This window comes from Metopolophium dirhodum, chromosome 9 (assembly GCF_019925205.1).
Source record: "Metopolophium dirhodum isolate CAU chromosome 9, ASM1992520v1, whole genome shotgun sequence".
Classification (NCBI taxonomy): Eukaryota; Metazoa; Arthropoda; class Insecta; order Hemiptera; family Aphididae; genus Metopolophium; species Metopolophium dirhodum.
In genome coordinates, this window is record NC_083568.1 from 22,168,292 (window position 1) to 22,190,582 (window position 22,291).

Genomic DNA, 22,291 nt, shown 5'->3' on the forward strand with positions numbered 1-22,291 from the left:
TTAGGTTCGCAGCAGTAATCTCAAATGATGTGTTCCAAGTGAATTTTCAAAAACCTATATAAAAAGATTTATTTATGTTTTTAAATATAAATTGTTATCAATATCACACGCGTATACGTTCGCATATTATATTGTATAATATTTTAAATTTGATCCTGTGCACATTATACTATATTCTATAGAAAAATATGTCTGAACAAATAAAAGAACGTTTTGGATTTTGTGCACGATGTGGGTTAAATAAATTGGTTTCATAACGCCGTGTGCTTATATTATTTTGTGGGTGTAAGAGACGCCAGAGACCTATTATTATTCATAAAACTAGTCCCCTAAATTATTGTTCATGTAGTACTTCACACAATACACAAACACATCGTTTTGACATTTAACACATATTTGATACACTTTGGAATGATTTTATTTTCCATTTGCAAAGCGTAGCAATACAAAAAAAAATTACAAGCAATCATCCCGTTTTTAACACAATACAAAGGTATTAAACCAAGTACAAAGGTAAAAAAAAAACTGGTTGGAGGGTGGAAAGCCAACAGTTTTCTGTTTTAATGCAGGTAAATACAATAAATCATAAATGTTCGTTGTTTTATCGCTGGCATTTTTCTCACTTCGTGCAATGAACTGAATATATTAAATAACATTTTTATAGCATTATACATGCGTGCATGAATGTACGTACAGATTAACTATTATTTTTATTTCACTCAACACGATGGAACATTTGAGATAGGCAGGGTATAGGTTGTAAATGCTAATGGTTTCCACAAAAGTATAACACGATGATTCTCTGTAATATAAAGTATATTCATTTATTAGTAAGTTATCCCTTCTAAAAATCTAAACATTTTATGAAATGTTGTATAATAATATCTTATTACATATTTAAAATAAGACATTCAATGGATTTGCAAATACCACTCGCTGCCAAACATGTTTTTTATAGTCAAATATTTTTTTGTTAACTGTCAGACTTATTTATATTGACTATACTGATTATTCATAAATATAATTAATTTAAAACTATGTATATCAATAGATCTACCATTGTGAACATAAAACAAACTACTATCTTAGTAAAATAAAAAGTAAATAATTATATTTATTTATATTATTTTAATACTTTTATATACACGACAAACTGAAAAGTTAACTTTTAACAGTTATATAACTGAAATTATGTTAGGTACTTCATATTATACACACTTATAGAAGTATTTCGTCACTTCTATTCAACAAAAAGTAATTAGAGGTTCATCTTGTAAATTGCTGGCGGTGAATCTCTAGGAATAGGTATGGAAAGTATTATATACGAGATTTATGCGATGAAACTTTAAAATTTTTTTTTGTGATACCAAAGATGGAGAACCGATTTGGTTTGTTTTTTTTTTATCGTAGAGCTTTATCTGGACTTCACAATTCACATTATGAATACTGTCTATGATTTTTGTTTATAATTGCCAATCGAACTGCATGTATAATAATTAAAATTAAATATTTACTCGGCAAAACTGTATTGTCAAACGTCCATGTGTGTAAAGGATTTTATTGCATACACAAATATCTACAAGCTCACATATTGTGTAATGTACATATATTATTGGGTGTAAACCCGAGCGCAGACTAATTAGTTGTGTTTATTGTGCACATGAAACATTACAGATAATAAACGCACACACACACATATATGTACTATTCGTCAGCCGCCAACAAAACACAAAAATATTCTTCGTGATTGGAAATCGAATAAAATTTCATATAATTTTGTACGAAACGAGTGCACTCATTTTTTTTGTTAATTTATAGTTGTATTATTATAACTCGAGCTAACCAACTATGGACTGACCATGGTTTGATTGCAACTTAATCCATATAAATATAAAAATGAATGTACGTTTTGAAGAGGCTTATAGACTTAGAAACTATCGAACCAATTAGCACCAAACTTTGAAGACAAATTGAGACTCAGGGCTTCATTTTTCCACTCATGTAGGTTGCTGTATAGGCTGGCACACAAAGAAATTTAATTTTGGTTCAAATAATATTTTGTTTATAATATATTATAATATGGTTGTTATTAGTTACAGGAATAAAAGAGGCTTTTATATAATCTATTTACACACGTCATATTATTTTATAAATGAGTGTAGCAATGAGTATGTCTGTAGCTCGTATAATCAAAAACTACTCAACCAATTTTGACAAAAGTTTTCAAGATTGTTTTTAAAGATATCAAGAAAGTTTCAAGAGTAATTTGAATCGCGTTCAGATTTGTACCGAGTACATATCCAATCTGCCACAGGCGGATTGCCCATCTTGGTCTAATTATAGTTCACAAAGCGGGATACATCGGGATTCGCCGATTTGCCCGTGAACTGAGCTATATATTAACACGTAAATAGGTACACCAACCTATTTAGCGCCGTAATTTATATTTGTTATTTTTTCTCCCAGTTGAATTCTGGCCGTACAGATATAGTTATGTCATATTATTTATTAATTAGTCTAACCTGACAGCTATTATACGTATACACTATATCTGTGCATATTGTTGTCATATCAGAGAATATGGAAAGTTGGTTTTTTTTTCAAAATCATTCTCGCAGCAATGTGGGATATAAGATAATTAAAACTAGCCTGTAGACGAGCTGACATCGAACACGCAATAAGGCAAAACAGAAGACACGAAAAGTTTGGATATAATATAATAATATGAAACAGTCATTTAAAACGACGTACATATGTGTGATAGACCGATGAAATCCGAAAATGATAGAAATGCAACCTATACAAATATTGTAAAGTTTACGTTATGGTATTTCTAACAAAATTCAAAGCTCGATTAGCATGTCACTACTGCCGATTTCGTCAAAATTGCCATTAATTAAGAAAGTTGTTGTCCGACCACCGCGCAGCCATAATACGACCACCATCGCCACAGACCGTTTGGGTTCACTTGAATTTAGCACGCTCACTGCGACATTTCGGGAAACTATAACCAAAGTTGTATCGTAACAAGATATAAATCAAGACAATAGAGAGATGATTTTTTTTCAAATTATTAAATTTCAATTTTCACGAATATTTTTAATTTCTATAATAATATAATTTTATTTCTATAGTAGATGGAAATGTATTACAAATCATCACGTCACTTATATCGTAACGTGGATCGAACGTTACCGCCGCTCATTGAAATATTGATTATGTGATATAATTTAATATCATACGTCTTTATATTATACTATGTTATAAAATCGAATTTACCATATTATGAAATTCGATATTTAAAATGTTTGCGACAACAGGCCCGGGAAATCTGACAGTTGAGCATATGTTACGATAAATAACAGATATCTACGCCACAGTAAGTTGTACTACACCGATACTACACTTTAATCCGCTGGTTTTTGCGTGGAATCGAAATTATTCGGTTAAAAGTAAAATGAAAGACAAACGTATTCGCGGTGGCGAGGGGGCAAACAAAAATATGGAAAAAAAACTGAAACAGACAAGATAAATGGATCTTACTTATCTGTTACGCCATAGTCAACCACCGGAACTGCCAATTTTTTTAAAAGTTCAAAGGTGAAACATACGCGTATACAGAACGCGCAGAGCCTAAGATGGGTTTTAGCATATTATTATACATATTACATAAAAACGTTTAGTCTCATAGCGGGACGCGAATTCGGTCTGTGGTAAGGGAATCCCGATTCGTCCATTAAACACGTCTTAAGCTCATGATTGCCTATCACCTATAATGATAATATTCAATAATAAGTAAACATTAGTAGGTTGTGTACTTGTTACGAATGGCATACACACGGGTTTGATAAATGTATTTGTGAACATTTTAACTTCGCGTACAGAATTGATATGATCGGCCCAAATATTTATTAAATAATACTTTATGTTATTATGATCTGATCACATTCTGGTCGTATATAGTTTTATTGAGATTTGAGAACAATCTTATAAATATTTTAAATGTATATTGTTACAATAATAATATATTATATTATATGTATATTATGATACAGAGCACTCGGGTATATTTAATATTATATTATGTAGGTATATTTTTGATGATATTATAGGAATATAGTTTGCATTAATATAATAATTTATAAAACCATAATATTTCATATTAACAATTTTTTAGAAATACCTGTGGATTGAAACCTAATAATTATATTATGATGTTTTCCTCGAACTAAAATTAAATTCGGAATAAAGCATTTAGAAATAAATGTATAAATTACTTGCTTTATATTAAAAATTACTGACAGTTGTGTCCAATACATCTAAAGGAATGCGTACAATTTGATCTTCGAAGGAACATCAGCAATCGTGGGTTTGATTGCTCTCAGCTCAAAAACATGTACTACAACGAATATTACAGTTATTTATCTTTGCTTACGAATTTTTATATCATCACACACTACACATTCTTGCAGTGAGATCATTGTTTTAACACGATGAATGTTACGTGTGTGTGTCTATAATCTATATAATATCTGTTTAATATAATAGTTATAACTAATGAATGTATCGACGACGTGTGCTCGATTGGTCTGAAACTGTCATCGTATATCACAATTTACAAAAACCACGATCACAATACCACAAATCTCGACAAAACACTAAATAAATATAATAATATTGTAAGCAAAATACAGGAATATCTTCTAATTGGAAAAAAAATGGACAAATCTTTTGTATAATTATATACGACGCATTGTATCAATATAATTACTAAACAATCGATGTAATACTAATATTAAGTATTAATGTGCTGTTAATAATAAATTATAATATTATGGTCACTATACCGTTCGGTTTCAATTCATTTAATTCGATTATACAAACATCACGCCCGTTCGTGTTAACGTTGAGAATAATATTATAATATAGGAAAATCACTTCAGTGAGACCCATGAGACGTAGTATTAGGTATTTTTTATACTAATAATATTATACACTTCACAGTATTGAGTAACACGGCGTCTTGAGTAGGCAATTTAGCTACACCAATTTCGTGAGTATAATATTATTTTATTCAGTATCTCATTACAACAGTCTTTATAAGTACTACACAAAAATATTATAATACAATACATTTTATAAAATTGTTAGATTTTGATAACAATGAGTTTTGGATAGGTTACACTTCATTCTTCATTTGGTTTTCCATAATATCATATAAATAATATATATTTTTGTTGAATCGCAGAATAAGATATAGACTACCAAGTGCCTAATAATAGTACATTAATATGGGTTATTTAATGAGTGAATGTAATTTTTGAAAAACAAACACAAAGGCGATAATAAACATTTATATTTTTTATGTCTAAATTGTCATTTAATTTGAAATTTTACTAAATTTAATCATAAATCGTTTCACCTGCTGATGTCTAATAATTATTAAATATTCAAAAATGATTGTTTTTTTTTTTCGATAGCTTATAATTTGTAAAATACACTGATTATAAATGCACTATATATGAATATGATATTTATGATGATGTATTGAATATTCTTATCAGGTGAATCGGTAATAGTACGCATTTACAGTGACATCAGATAATTAATTACATTAATACATTATACTGAGGGCTATCTGCATATCTACTGCAACATTATAATTCTCGAGCACTAATTTCTAGATTAAACGAGTTATTTTAATCAATGGCATTACACAATAAGACAAATGTCGTGATAAAAAATTTAGGCCATTATATTTCCAACCTGAGCTAAACACAGTCAAAATTATTTATATTCTAAAATGCTTGCCATTATTTCTCCAAGTGCCCTCCATATTATATGAATTAAAAAGTATAGCTTATTGGAACTTAATGATTTTAATTGGAAGTGAATGATTAAAAAATTTAAATAATAGAAGGAAAAATGAAAATTACATATCAAGATATAATATTAAATTATTTTAAAGTTATTACTATTAGTAAATATATATATATAAATTATAAAATATCCTTAGAAATACTGGCTGACACACTTTTTCCGATAAGAACCGTTTTTCATATGCGATGATTTATTACTGAATTGAAATATAGCACATAAACTATTATAGTGACCTACTCAATGATTGAATCAAATTAAGTCAAAATATAGATAAAAAATGTACTATACAACAAACCGACTTCTACGATTTTTTTTATATTGCAATTTTCCTGATAGTATAATACAGTGTATTTTGTTTTGTTATGTGTAATCAGTGAAAAAACAGGAGACAACACCTATATTGTTGAAATAGTATTTAATATGTACGAAAATAATAACTTTGTACGATTTTTTGTCTACTGTATGGACGAGTTTCGTAATCATAGACCATATTAATATTATTATTTCGTCCAATAAACAAATTGTATTACCACTTGAGGTGGCTTCGTTTTAGCATACATACTAGGTAGTATCACGGGAGGACTTAAAACTTTTCTATGGTTACAATTATGATACATTTTACTTAGTGAAAAAAATTAAAAATCAATGCTATAGTAAATAAATAAATAAATATACCTCCACAAGAGTAAAAATTAGACCGTTTTAGATTATAAATTAGACAAAAAAATACATATTCTACAACACATATGCATATTAAATAAAAATGTTAGGTGTATAAAAGATTAAGGTGAAAATCAAGGTAATAATATTATGCAAATGTTTACAATAGTTATAATATTATTAAAATATTTACTAAATATTATGAACCAGAGTATAACGTGAAAGTTGTGTATTACTAACAAATACTGATGACAGAGATGTCAATAACGTCGCATACATCTGGCAAAACTTTATACGCATCAGATACGATGGCAGCAGAAGTCTGATTTCGTGTCAGCTGCTGTGAGTTCTTTTTTTGATTCTCAAGTCCCATTAAATGACATTTCAAAAGACCATCGTTGCTAAGTTTTTCTGTTTAACTTCAAATGTGATTCTCAGCAGGCAAATTACGGTCTTTGGTTACGTTTTCAAAACAAAAAACATGAAAAAAAATGTACGTAAAACATAATATCATACAATGCGTGCTATATAAATCCATTTTCAAAAAAATGTCTTAAACAAAACTAACAAAAACATATAACGAATAGAATTTATTGTTTGTGCATTATTCTTTAATAATGAATATTATAATAATACAAATAATATTGTTTTATACATTTTAATTTTTCACATGACAATATATTATTATGAGGTATACCTATAAGAGTATAATGTGTACACAACATACAAATTTTACAAATTATCCAATGCATTGTACATTTATTATGCATTTCATACATTTTAAACTTAAAATTGATATCAATTACATAATGAGGTTAACTTGTAATCTACACCTACCATGATATTCTAAAAGGCAATTTAAATTGTATTAAAATAATTTAAAAGCGATAGTATAATATGATCCTAAGTACAAAATGGATATTACGTAAATGAAAAATGATAGTACATGTGACGTCAAAATATTTATTAAATAGGTGAAACATTTTAAAATTATATTGTGTTAAATGCTTCTTAAAAAAGTGTAATTCTCGATAAATGATAAATTGTTTAACAAAAAAAAAATAAAAGTTTGTTAAATATAAGATGTTACGGTTATTGTGTTTTATTATCATTATTTTTTTAATACATCGTTTCAAAATCTATGAAAATATGATTGGTTTAAATAATAATACATTTAAAACGAATATTTCAATATGGTAAAATTATGAAAATTCTATTAGTTTTACTAAAAAATAGCTGCAAATAATCACTAAATCCAATACATTCGATGTTTATTTATCGTAAGACACCACATCATCGATTATCTTTTATCGATTACGTTTGAAGAAACGTTGCAACAGAAATAAAAAAGTTGGTGGACATGTGCACACGTACTCAATTTGAAAGAATTTGATTTACTCGTAGATGAGCGAGTAAATTCGTGTCCCACTTACATAAGTTGCGAACAACAATTCCCCAGTATATGGCCAATGTGGTGTACGTGTACGTCTTCGTAATTAATGTGTTCAAATTCACGCGTTATTTGATTACAATTAATTGAAAAAGTAAATTAAATTCAATAAGTTTTGAACCTGTAGATGCCAGATGAGGAGTTCAAAATTAATATAATTTGTCGATTCTTCAAAATAATTTTCATCTAACGAGCGGAGGCACAGAAATTCTAAAAATGCTCCTTATTTCACAATTGTTTAGGTCTCAGGGGATACCCATGCAATATAATATGACATAATAATTTGTTTTCCTATTTGTTGATTAGCTAATTTACTGTCGTTTTGTATATTTATTGTATTTTATATTTTATATGTATTATATATTATTATTACGTTTAAGTTATCTGTAAATTTTTTGTAAATACACATTCTTAATATGTAAACATTGTATGTTTAGGCGTTAATAAACAAACAATAATCATAACAATAATTTGCAAATGTGATTTTTCATTAAACTGTGTAACACTACCGTATGGACGCAGAAAAACACGCGTTATCAAAATTAAAACGCATTGAACCTAAATTAATATAACATAGGTTAACGCAGAAACACGTCATATTCTTTGTTAATGTAAAATATATCAACGTTAATCATTCCAAAGTAACACGATCTATTATACTGGTAAAGTGGTAAGTACACGATGTTTTCCGTGTATGATATAATTGTATTCATTAAATACAACGAAGTATGCCGACATAACATTTTTATCGATCAAAAAACTTTTAAACGCAATAATAACTTTGATGCTAGTTTTAAGCAGATTAAAAAATCTCGTTTATTTACTTCCACTATAATCAATAAAATATAAATTAATAAAATCTATGAAGCATTTTACCCGAAGACCTTTCATATTTTTCGCCAAAAACATTATACTAATATTACTTTGATAAAATTTGCTGCATAACTTTTAGTTCTATACTATAAAAAAATGTAAATACGTTTATTCGTTACTGGACATTGTTGCTGTATACCAATAGTTCGTTGAAATAGTTTCACAATCGACAAAACTATTTTACAAAATTTAACGAGTCGTTTATTTATCAGGGTTTTTGACCCACGCAACAACTTAAATATATATACTCTGTCTTATTTAAATCACGTGATATTATAATTATTATTAATTATGTGTATGAGCGATGAAAAAAATGTATAGGAGTTACACCAGAATCATTGTAATTATTAAACCCAGAGTTGTTTTATAATTTCCCGATTATTATAATAACTTGTAAGACGTATGATATTATATTATAAGAAATCAAATTGTATACAAAGTATAGTTTTAAAATTAAGAAAAATAAGTACTAATATAATATAAGATGAGTAACTAAAACATTGGATGTAGGTATCTCTAATATACTAAATATTATATTCTCTGTGTCAGTATCCGAGATTATAAACAAACATTTCACAAATTTTCAGGAATTCGGGTTAAGCTGAATGGTGATTACATGGGTTTAAAGGTTGGACACTACAATATATACTCACCTTCTGTCTATAATATATTATACAGAAATAGTGTGAACATTAATTTTACCTAAATGGAGACAGAGGGAAAAAGAGACAGAAACAGACAAAGAGACAGAGTGAGATAGTGAGAGAGAAAATTTGAAAGAGAGAGAGAGAAGGAGATAGACAGAAAGAGAAACAGAATAGGGGACGGAGAGAATATTATAACAAAGTGTGGTTGAAATTGATTTCGAAGACGTTATGTCAATTTAATTTATGATACGTCTAACTAATAATGCTAATATAATAATTATTAATATACGCACATATTTGTATAAGCTACCATCATATTTTAATGTTGACCAATATATTATTATATTATAATATATATGAAAATTTCGTCGCATTCGAATATATTTTATAACTATTATCATACATATCTACACTATCCGTTACAATTTCAGTATGGTCAAATAAATCTCAATATCAATTGTAATAATTTTATGTTACAAAAGTAGTTTCAATCTAAAACATACACTTAATTATTAGTAAACTATCATCGTTTTTATCATAATGAAACACTACAGTTTGTGTTTGTATTACGTTTAATAGTACAATATGTTCTGAGGTGGTATAATCTTGCTTATTCTGCGTCTTATTTGGTGAATGTATTATTGTTATTTGTCAAACGCTGTACGTTGTTTACAAAAACTATGCATTGTTACAACGATGGTTTCTATACTCGTTCAAACGTCGTCAAGACCAATGACTGATGTGTTGTAGAGATTTGGGGGCACTGTTCCGCACAATACTTAAATTTTGTTTTAACATAATTTGTAGTTTTAATCACTGATTCAATAACGCACTTCAAAGAGTCGAAATTCACTGCAGGGTTCTTAAAATATATAAATACTTTAACATCTTTGCAGTGATTTGTGCCATATGTTACGAGTGAGATTCAGTTTGATAAATATGTCATTTTTGATCGTTCAAAGTAATGTAATTATGTTCTAAAAATATTGGAAAAACCTCGCAAAAAAAAAATTCAAGAACAATTTTATTATAATTTGTTCAAAATATATATTGTTTTAATAACAGTCAGTGTCCCCTGACTGATGAATACTTATGGTAAGTCATAATAGGGTAAAAGGTTAAACACTTTTGAAAATCATGGGCATTAAATTTTAAATAATTATTACACAACCCATATAATATGGTGAGGATAAGTACATTTTCTAATCATAGACGCATTTATAATTATTTCGTATGTTTCAAAATGATAACACAAATATTGAAATATTATTTGCCATACTATATAATTTGAATAATATTGACTTGGTTTGTTCAGTTCGTAAAATCGAATTCGTTTGAAACGTTTTAGTTGATTAATAATATCACGTCCGTTTCGGAATGAAGTGTAAAACATTCAAAATTGAATAAAATTATAATTAAAATTCATCCGTAGTGTTTGCAAAAATTATTTAGCTATTCAATGAATTATTGAAAATATAATATAACATATCATGTACTTATTATTATTAATGTTAAACAATCTAGTTTTATTATTTTATTGATGTTCTATTTTTTTTTTTTTTTTTTATTGGATCTTAAAATGTTTCTTAAGAAAAATAATATATTTTGTTAATGATTGTTCAGATGTTCCACATAATATATTTTGATAATATTATTTATCCCAGAAAAGCCTGGCGGCTAGTCAATTAATTATTAGAAAGAAATAACATATAAAAACAAATACCTATATATTGTATTAGCTTGTTACTTAATGTTCTTTAATATATATATAATAATGTTTTAATACGAAAAACTCAATATATCTAGCAATTGTTGAGATAGTATTATAAGGATTAAAAATAAAAAAATATGTTAAGAGTTGTTATAAATGTTTTTACACAATAATAGGTTTGTAAGGTTTTTGATTTCTAAAAGAAAGTTTTTGTCTCGAACTAGAGAAAAAAACACAATACGAAAAACCAACAATAGTTCTCGTAAAATACTAAGAAATAGGATAAATAATTTCAATGGGTAATTATAAAATTGTATTAAACTTTTAGATAATGTACAATATAAAGAGTTTAGGTAATAAAATCATAATTTATTTTATGTACGATGTTATTAATGAGTAATATTAAATAAACTAATAATATTATAAAAGATTACAATAAGATACCTAAAATCTACATAGAAGTGCATACACATGAAGTAAATACATAATACGTTTAGTATTAAATAACCATTATTACTTATAAGTGTAATAATAAAAAAATAATAATTAAATAATAAATTAAATAATTTAATAGAACAAAATAATTACAAACAAAAAACCACGTTAACCTTGTATTGTATTTAAATTAACGCTTAAAGAAAACCAACATTTTCACAGATAATAACTCAATGAAATAAAAACGAAAAAGGTGAGTAAGTGGATGTCGCTCTGCTGTACATTAGGTTACAAGTGGGTCACTGTAATGGATGGTGTTAAATTTGAATTCAATGATATAATATCATTGCATAAGAAAAACGTTTCTGAGCGAAAACGGTCAGTCAGCCTATGATATTACCAAGTATATTTAATGATATTACTGTGAATAAACTATAAAGTAATTTATATATAACCTATTTACGTGAAGCCTTGTTTTCAATTTTCAATCTTTAGCTATAAAATTTGAACATTTTATAAATTTTTAACAAGAAAAAAATTATTAAACTTTAAATTTGATACATTTTGTCAAAATTTGAACTTTAAATGCTTATAAAAAAAAATTGTGCCTATGTATTTTTAATATTTTTCAACTGCTATTAGAACGATATATCAGGAGCTCTATATTACGTTTTCATGCTTTTTTACCCAACAAATAAAATTTTATTGATATTTATAGAAAAAAAAACTAAAAAAATTGAAAACTGACAATGTCCGTAAACAGCTCAAAAAGAGTCAAATTATTTTAAAAGTTTTATCGTGTATAAAAAATGCTAATATAAACATTCAGTGAAATTTTCAAGTATCTACAGTCTTTCGTTTTTTAATTACAACAAAATAAGAAAATCGTTACATGAGATATCGAGTGAATATCAAATGTTGTAAAAATATAAATTTCAAACGCTCATAAAAATTTTATTTGACTTTTTTGTAGACATTTTTTTTTTGATAAAGATAGACTAACTTATGGATAATCTTGTATTATATTTTCAAATCTTAGATTTAAAAACAAAAATTTTAATGAATTCTCAACTCAAAATAATTTGCTAATTTTCGTGATTTTTCCGTATTTTGTCAAAATTTGAACTTTAAATGCTTATAAATAAAAACTGTGACCAAGGATTTTTAATTTTTTTCATCTGCCTTTAAAACAATAACCTAGGAGCCTTCTATTAAATTTTCAATCTTTTTTTACTCAACAGATACAATTGATATTTATAGAAAAAAAAACTAAAAAAAATGGAAATTGACATTGTCCGTAAACAGCTCAAAATAAGTCAATATATTATGGTGTATAGGAAATGCAATTATATATATTCAGTCAAAATGTCATGTCCCTACGGTCATTTGTTTTAGAGTTACACCAAAAACCAAAATCGATTTTCTCGAAAACAGATTTTGCGTAAAAATTCCCGTTTTTCCTTTGTTTTTCACGTCGCTTTTGAAAACTACTGAGAAATTTTTACTTTTGACCCCCCAAAGTACAAACTAGATTCACTTTCCTATCAGAAAAGTTACTGTTGAAGAAAATCCAAGCACTTTTACTGACCTAAAAGGTGATGATAGACACAAAAATAAAAAACTCACATCATTGTAAAATCAATACATTCATCGTTCCACTCAGAATCTAAAAATAAATATTTATATTAACACTTGGTATTATTTAAAGATAAAAAAAAAACGGAAAAAAGGTATCATGAAACTAGGTCAGTGGTTCTCAACGTTTTTTTATTCACGTACCTCTTTCTCTCTGTCTCACCACTATTTCACGTACCCCAAATATCAATTTTGAATATAAATAATGAAAAATAATAATGATAATAATAATTTTTAAGGAAAATTTGGAAAATTTGGAAATATTTATAATAATAAGTATTTAAGTAAATGTATTTAAAAATATCCTAAATGGATGAATTTGTATCTGTATTTAAATATAAAAAAGAATTACGGAATAACTGAAATTTGTTACAAACAATTTGACAACGTCGCATCACATTTCACGCACAATCATACGCTTTTAAATATTCAAAATCATGTTCTTTGTTATTCCAGCACTGTGCGCAATCGTATGCCCAAAAAGGTAAAACGCGCGCAATCGTAATCCACCGGATAAGTTATACCGTAGACTAAACTTTTTTCACCTAAAACATTTCATATTATATTATTTAATGTATTATCGTTTGTAATATTCAATACTAAAACACAGTAAGACGATGTACTATGTGTGAATTGTAAATGGCTTGACATTTTTCTATATACCTACCTATATTGTTAATTGTAATTTGTATTCTGTATAGACAATTTTTAGAACACAGTATAACAAAGTAACAAAACTCTTGAGGAAAAATCTTAAATTTCGTATAAAAATCCAATTTTGTCATAGTTCAACTTAAAATGACTTGGGAAAAAAATGTTGTTTGTGCATCAATGATATTTTTAAACTTCTTTAAGAACACTTATGAAGACTTCTAGATTAAACTGTCAAGCCATATAGCTATTAAATTTAAAATTGTATGAATATTCCAATTTTCGTGTTTTTGACAACATGTGTACTTAAAAAATTTATTTTTTAATTTAAAATATGTCTTCATAAGCTATAAATGCTTATGGTTTTGGTGAACCACATTATTGCTGATCAGTATAATATTTTGACTATAGTTTAGTCAATGGATACAAAACTCCGTGACACGCGAAGAACTTCGTATAATGCGGTGTGTGGTTCTGCGCAATAATTATTATAATCCGAGAAATAATTATACCGGGATAATTAAGATATTATTTTGCTCACATCGTCTTTAACTTCGTAATAACTTACCCGTTAATGTGCAATAAAAAATAATGTCGGTCGTAAAATTTTAAACAGCGGGTATCACATTAACTTTCCCCCCTTTCCGTGTGGGTTGTTGCGGGATTAGGCCATAACGATTTTAATTTACTTAATTGAATTGTATCACAGTTGAAATTTAATTTTCAATTTATTTTGATTTTCTGAAAATTATTTCTATATTTTGGTTTGCTTTATTGGATGCACATTATTACAAACCTCAATTAGTGTAAATTGACGGTACGACGAGTTGGACATTTGCCAGATATGGTCTGTTTTAGAATAGATTATATGGATATATTTGCATGAGTAATATAACGTAGATAATATTATGAATACCAAAGTGTATTTCCTAATGGTGGATAATAATAATTGTCTGGTGTGCAATTAGTGTAGAAGTAGAACATGTCTAGTTCAAAGTTACGAAATGTAGTACTAGTTAAATATAAACAGAATAAATAATTAAAAACATTTAATAAATCTAGTTAAGCATAATTATGGTGCTATAATCATATGCCGATTTAATATCAATTTAAAAATGAAGACCAAGATTTGAAGGGTCATCCACACGTTACATCCCCTCCACCCTCAAATCATCCACTGGTTTGCTAACTACAAGCAAAAACGCATTAATTGGTTTATAGTTTATAAGTTATAAGTTAAGTGTGCAACGTTATTTCTTATTTGGAAGTTTATAACATCATAGGAAAAACATTCAGAAGAAGAAAAAGTTATAAATGAGTGAAAATATAAATATTAGGTACCAACCAAAAGGTTCAATATAACTTTTTTGATCTTGACGGAAATTATTAACATTTTTACCTTATTTTGTTTTTTTTAAATTAAGATTTACTAGGAACCAAAACAAATTTAAAAACATAATGGTTAAACAACTTTATAAATTCTTAGATTAAATAATAATAAAAACCATTTATTACGAAAAATTATATTACATTTTGAAGGTTAAAATTGCTCTCCTGAACAATTTTATATTCTGAGATGAAACCTTTTGGTTCTGAACCCACACAACATCTTATCAATTTCATCCAAATTTGAGTTTCAACACACCATCGGATGTTGCCAAAATATAATTTCAGAAAAATTAGTCCATTTTTTATATTTTGTACCTAGAGTCTTGATTTCGATAAATTACAACTTCAATCTATAATAATATACATTTAACCATCATAGTATGAAATGGGAAAGGACTATAGGCAGTAAAAGTAACACCACGTAACCGGGTTGCCCTATCGGATTTACCACTAACCAAACTTATCCAGCCACAATGTTTGTTTAATAACAACTATATGCTGTCGACCAGACGCTTTTGGTCAAAAGTGGCAGTAGGCTCTTTAGTGTCTATAAATATTATACCAATGTACATCATGTGCACGGTATTTAAAACACGGCAGTTACAATATTGGCAGTGATATTGCAGTAGTTCAAAATAAATAAATGGTGCAAGACCAAAATTAATAACAAATATGTATCAAAAGAGCGAGTAATAAAATAACTATTGTAATGTCACAGAATTTCAGCCTCTTGTCCAGGGAATTATTGAAACTATTTTACTAAGAAACAAATTTAATTAAATGTAATATATTATGTTTACCTTTATCATAGTTAGTATTGGCACTGCGGCTGTTATTTGCCTTCCTCTCATCTCGTCACTCTACCAGCTCACAACTGGAGTGAATTCCAGGAATGAGCCTTTAATTATAAAAAGTAGGCGATATCCCGCAAAATACTGGTATTGGACATCTCTGTTCACTTTTATCAACTGCAACGCCATTCGGCACAACGACACTACGACTTTTGAGACTACCCCTGTTTTCGGTTACGGATATAACTACTGGTCAGTTAGCATTTCAGACAACCATCGAAATGGGACTGTTCAATATAAATCGAGAACACGAAAAAAAGCAAGATGCACAGGAATAGAATACAATAATATAAGGCATATCATAAAACAGGTCAAGTCTTATAATACGTTAGTATCGTTTTCGTAGTTATACATTTAGCGATGAATTGGCGCTCGAAGTATCGTCTGCAATACGTCATAGTTGATATAATTAGGTACCTACTATACTAATTATTATATCATCGTAATATTATTTTCATTATTTACATAACGTATAAATGGTAACTAATTATATGGTACGATGACCCATAGTTTCTATAAGAATTTGATGTATATATAAATTAAAAATTAATTGTTATTTCATGGTTATTCCTATTGTTATAAGAGACATAAGTTTACATTTTTTTAGAATAGGTGATTAATGATTTACATTACTTGTCACTAACCTAAACTAACCTACCTTTTTGTGATGCTATCGCGTCTATAGGGTTTACTTCATCCCCGAGACCCATCCTTTCTGTGAACCTAACAAAACATAATTCATTTTTTTTTATTCAAAAGCATATTATAATAGTATGTACTTAATCATTATTATTGGCATGTCATTATGGACAATACTTCAACGAATATTGACCATAATATTATACAATCCAACTAACCAGACAGGACAAAACTATATTTTCTCATAATGTAAAATGTTTGATTAATATACATATTATATAGATAGCTGAAATCAAAGTCATGAAACCCATAGATTCCGTAACCAAACCAAACGTCAAACAGTTAGAAATTAATTTTAATTTTGTCAAACATAGATTTTCGATTACATAAAGATAGTACATCAGTCATGCGTGTAATACGTGAAATAATATATTATGGTACCAGTAATGGTAATCCATTAGATAACAACAGCGAGTACAGAACGCCGGACAAATGGGTCAAATACTCAAATGAAACTAAACACATATCCAGAGTGCTCGAAACCTAGTGATCACATTTGTCATATTGTTTTGATTTAAGCTTACAAATATATATCAATTGAATTAAATATAAAATATTGATCACCTGGTTGGTAATATTTAATTTAATTAAATACAATTTTCGAAAACAGTACCTAGTTTTGTACATTATTATAATATGATAATTAAAACTAATGGCCACAGATGCCGGATATTTTTGAAATCAATAGAAAAATATAAAAAAAAAGTATTATGATTATTTCAAATCATGGGGACTCATGCTGTAGAGTTGGTAATAATATACATATTATGTCTTGATTGCTTGAGAATGTTGAAAAGAAAGTATTTGCTTTAAACGAGATTTGTTGACCGATTGAAATGAATTATGTATGAGTAGGTCTATACGCGATAAACATTCCAGTACTTTTTCGACAGCTATCATTAGATGTTCTATATTCAATCGTATCAAATTAATTATCATGTGACAATTTATCGCCGTCAATTCATTGCGACGTCAATTTATCTTTATGTGATAGATCGAAAATGTTTTATAATAATTAACTATTATACAACTTAAAAATACAAATAAGATTTTAATAAATAATTATGGTACTCATGTGATTTTTTTTTAATTTAAATTTTTAATTATTCTTTTAAAAATATAATGGGCTCCATTGAACAGGTATTTAAAAATCTAGATACACTCCTGTTTTACAAAAACTTTAACGTTCTTGTTTTCATGGTCAGCGTTAGTGTTTTAAATATATATAATTATCGTATACAGTACGTATAATTAATTATTAATTAGTATCTGCGTATTACAGTATTCAGTATCAGTTCTCAGTACCTACTTATTTGTTACAATGAATATTACGAAGAATACTAATTATAAAAATACAGTAAAAATTATAACTTACCTACTTTTTGTATAATATATTGACCATACATAATATACGTATAATATATTATCAATATCATGTCGAATACCGCAGCACTTGATAATTCGTTCGATGTCAATACACAGTCCGCGACCGAAATTATCATCCAGATTTTTGACAATCTCCGGGAAAATCGACCAAAAGCGATGAAAGTCCGTTATATCGACAGCTTTCAGATCCACAGACGATATAAATCATTGCCCAATATGGCATTGCAGTTAACACTATAAATATTTTACATATATTGTGTGAAATTGCCTTTCCGCACGAGCCACGCACATTTTTTGTCACGCCTCTGCGTCCATCGATCTTGGCCAAGGTAATTCAGGGATCAATGCAACAACTACAGACTATAATTCTACGACGACAATATTTCATGAAAGAAACGATTTGGTTTTATTTATTTTAAGCGTCACGCATGGAGGTTATAATGACATGAATATAAGATGTAACCAAAATTGTATGGTTTGTAAGGACCGTGGTATAGATTTCAGTGTCTGGTATGTACAAAAATTACTCAGCCAAGTCAATTAGCAGATTTCCTGTGATAATCCTTGAAATATTGTGATAATATTATACATTTATAAGTTATTTGAATAAAAAAAAGTTGACAGTAATTATTATAATTTATTATAGAGGGACACTCATTAAATATAGAGATCAAAAGGTCCTGTGCATATTGTAAATAGTTCTAGGTTCTCAACAACAAACAGCTGAAAACTACGCAAAATGTTTGGCAGCATACACTTTTATCCTACGGGCTGGATTACAATTTATACACTTTTACAAGAAAATTATATTCACCTATCTTTGTGTTTGTAAATTAAGTTCACGTGTGCTTTGTGTGTAAATTTACACAGTCTTTGTAGTTGAAATTTATTCACTTTTTTGGGTAAATTGAATTTATCGTGTACCCACATTTTAACTAGTTGGACTTGAAAGTTTTACACTTTTTGTTATGGTGTTACATTCATCCATTTTCTTTTTATTCTTAATCTACACGATTTACACAATAATACAGTAAAGGAAAATAGACCATGCACTAGTGAGACATGTGTATTAAATTGTATTTGCTTAATTATTTCAATACAATATTATTCACTATTATTAAATAAAATATATTATTTAGTTGTTAATAAGTACCTAGCAGGGAAAACATTATTTATTTTGGAAAAATCTTACGGACCACATAGGTACACACTATCCAATTATATAATATCGTATTCAATATGCAATCTGTTTGTAATTTCTGATTATTTTCAACATTATAATATTATTGTTCAAATATTTGTAATTATATATAATAATAAAATACAATCAATAATTTAAAACTTTTATTCCGATTCTCAATAAATATTGAATTATATAAATATTACACAAAATAGCTTTCAAACTGAAACTTACAAACTTTACAAAAAAAGTTAAAGAAAGACATCAGGACAATAAAAAATGTATAATTCAATATATAATTGAAATAAACTATATATTATGACTATAATATGAACATACACAATAAGACGTACGAATAAAAATATGCACAGAAATTTAAATGAAACAGTTGTTTTGTCTTAAAAAATTACATAACTAATATTGGTACCAATTATTTTTTCCTTTGGAAAATAGATAGGTAATTTTATTTTAATAAAACATAACAACTGTTTACGAACTACAATTTTGCTTTTCTGATGACTTTCCTTGACCAATAATTATTTTTTTTTTAAATAAATTCAATCGGGGAAAAATTACACATATTATTATCATGTTCATAAAATATTAATTACATAGACCTGGAAATTTATAACAATTATTATTAAAGCCGACCGAACACGTCAACCAATGTTGATAATATTTTTACGTCATTCGTACAGTGGCCTCTATATAACATAACACTAAACTACTAGTACCAATACTGGCCGCATGGTGGCACTCTCGTAATGAAATAACAGCCTGCTGTTACAACCATTATTTTCGATAGTTTTTAGAATTTAACGCGAGTTTGCTAGTTTGGACTTTGGACGTCGTGGTGATTTTTATTTTAATAAAAGTTAAAACGGTTCGTTCGAGTAATACTGACAGTACAGTCATTGATACATTCAAAACCACTATAAATAAAAAGGTTTTTCTTGTTTCTTAAGGTTATGTCACAGAATAGATAAATAGTTATGTTTACATTTTTGATTAAATTCGTTTAACAGCGGTTTTTGTTTTAGAATTGCAATATTGTAATCAATGGTTGCAGTCGTACCAATGATATATTGTATATAGATATGTGTTATTAGGAGCCTCAGATCGTGTTTTCAAAATAAAACAGATTTAGACAATAATAATTGAAAGATTTCCAACAGATTGAATACGAAAAAATAGGTACCTAGTACCTGTGTCATTTTGGCCAACTCTTTTTGCGTCTCTATCATGTTTAAATTAATATACTTTAAAATATATTTTAGCCATGGTCTCTATAGAGTTTGGACATTTCGTTTCAACATTAATAATTGTCGAGCAGTCGAGGTAGTACATACACTATTGTACTGTTTACGGTGAGTGCTTTATTTTGTACATTGTAAGTCACAATTTGTGGCACATATTGTAACTGACTTTTTTTGTTTCCTTAACTACAAAATAACAATTATTATTTATATACCTAGGTATTTATTATTTTTATTGTAATCCATTTGTTACAACTTAAAATATTATGAGGTCTTTGAGTGGAAGATAATAAAATATCTTTATAATTAATATTTTAAATGTTATTATACCTACTTAGATATGCGCTTTGGCAGAATTCATAAAATCTTTAAATAAAATAAGACGTTTAGGTATTAGCTATCAGCATATTATAAATAATTATTATATTTATAAATCTACGTAAGCCTAGTGAAAAAACACCAAAATATTTGAGTTGATTATTAAGAATAAATTTTAAACTAGTTATTATTGACAATGAAACTAGATGGAATTCAATATACAACATGCTATAAAGATTAATTGATTAAAATTGTTTTGTAAGGAACATAACGAAATCAACCAAGAATTAAACTTACAGATAGTGAGTGGATATCTTTTCAAAGTACATATTGTAAGTTAAATATTTAATTGTTATGTGTACTAATATGTGTAGTATATTGGTTTTGTAATGACTGTTTCTTTTTACGTTTACTACCTACCAGTCTGACAGTTAATAGATAATATTATATTTAAATTTAAAATAAAATATTTGAAATGTATTGCATTTCTGGTTACCAGTGAAAATAGCAACATTAACCTTACAAAACCAAGATAACTCTATGAGATTTGGAAATGTACTAATGGTTGAAACAAATATTAAAGTTTATGAAAGAACGACAGTTACGAAAAAAACATTTTTGTTTATCAGGAACTTTCATAAGAAATTCAACATTTTAAAATACTCATTACTTGGTTCAAAATTAAAATAATGAAAATAATAACCTACTAGGTGCCCTGGATAATATTCTCAGGGCGTGTTGCATAAAGAACAGTCTGTACATTTGTTACCGGCCCCGTAATTAATTAATTTTATAAAGTTAATGATTGTGTAAGCTCATAGACCTCATACAGTCATACTATATATTATATAGTATAAGGTCCATGGTTAAACTATGGTAGCATAGCATAAAGAAATATGAATTATAAACACGAACTATGATAAATACAGGACCGGAAACGAATGAGCCGGCGGAGTGCAGCGTCTAAGCCAAATCAAATACTATAGTTACTATAGAATACGAGAAGCTCTGTAGAAACCCGCTGGCGTCATACCGCTCCAAAATGTATGTGATTGCCTATTCAGCCCCTTTCTTTTATGTACTCGTTAACTAATACAAATAATTTGGCGCCATATTTTACCTATATTGTATTATATTATACACCTAATTATTAATTTAACATATTATATCATAAATATAAAAATATTGTTCATACATATTTTATAATGTTCTCATACCTAAGTTCTATTTCTTTTATTATTTTGTATTTGTACATTGTACATAATATTAT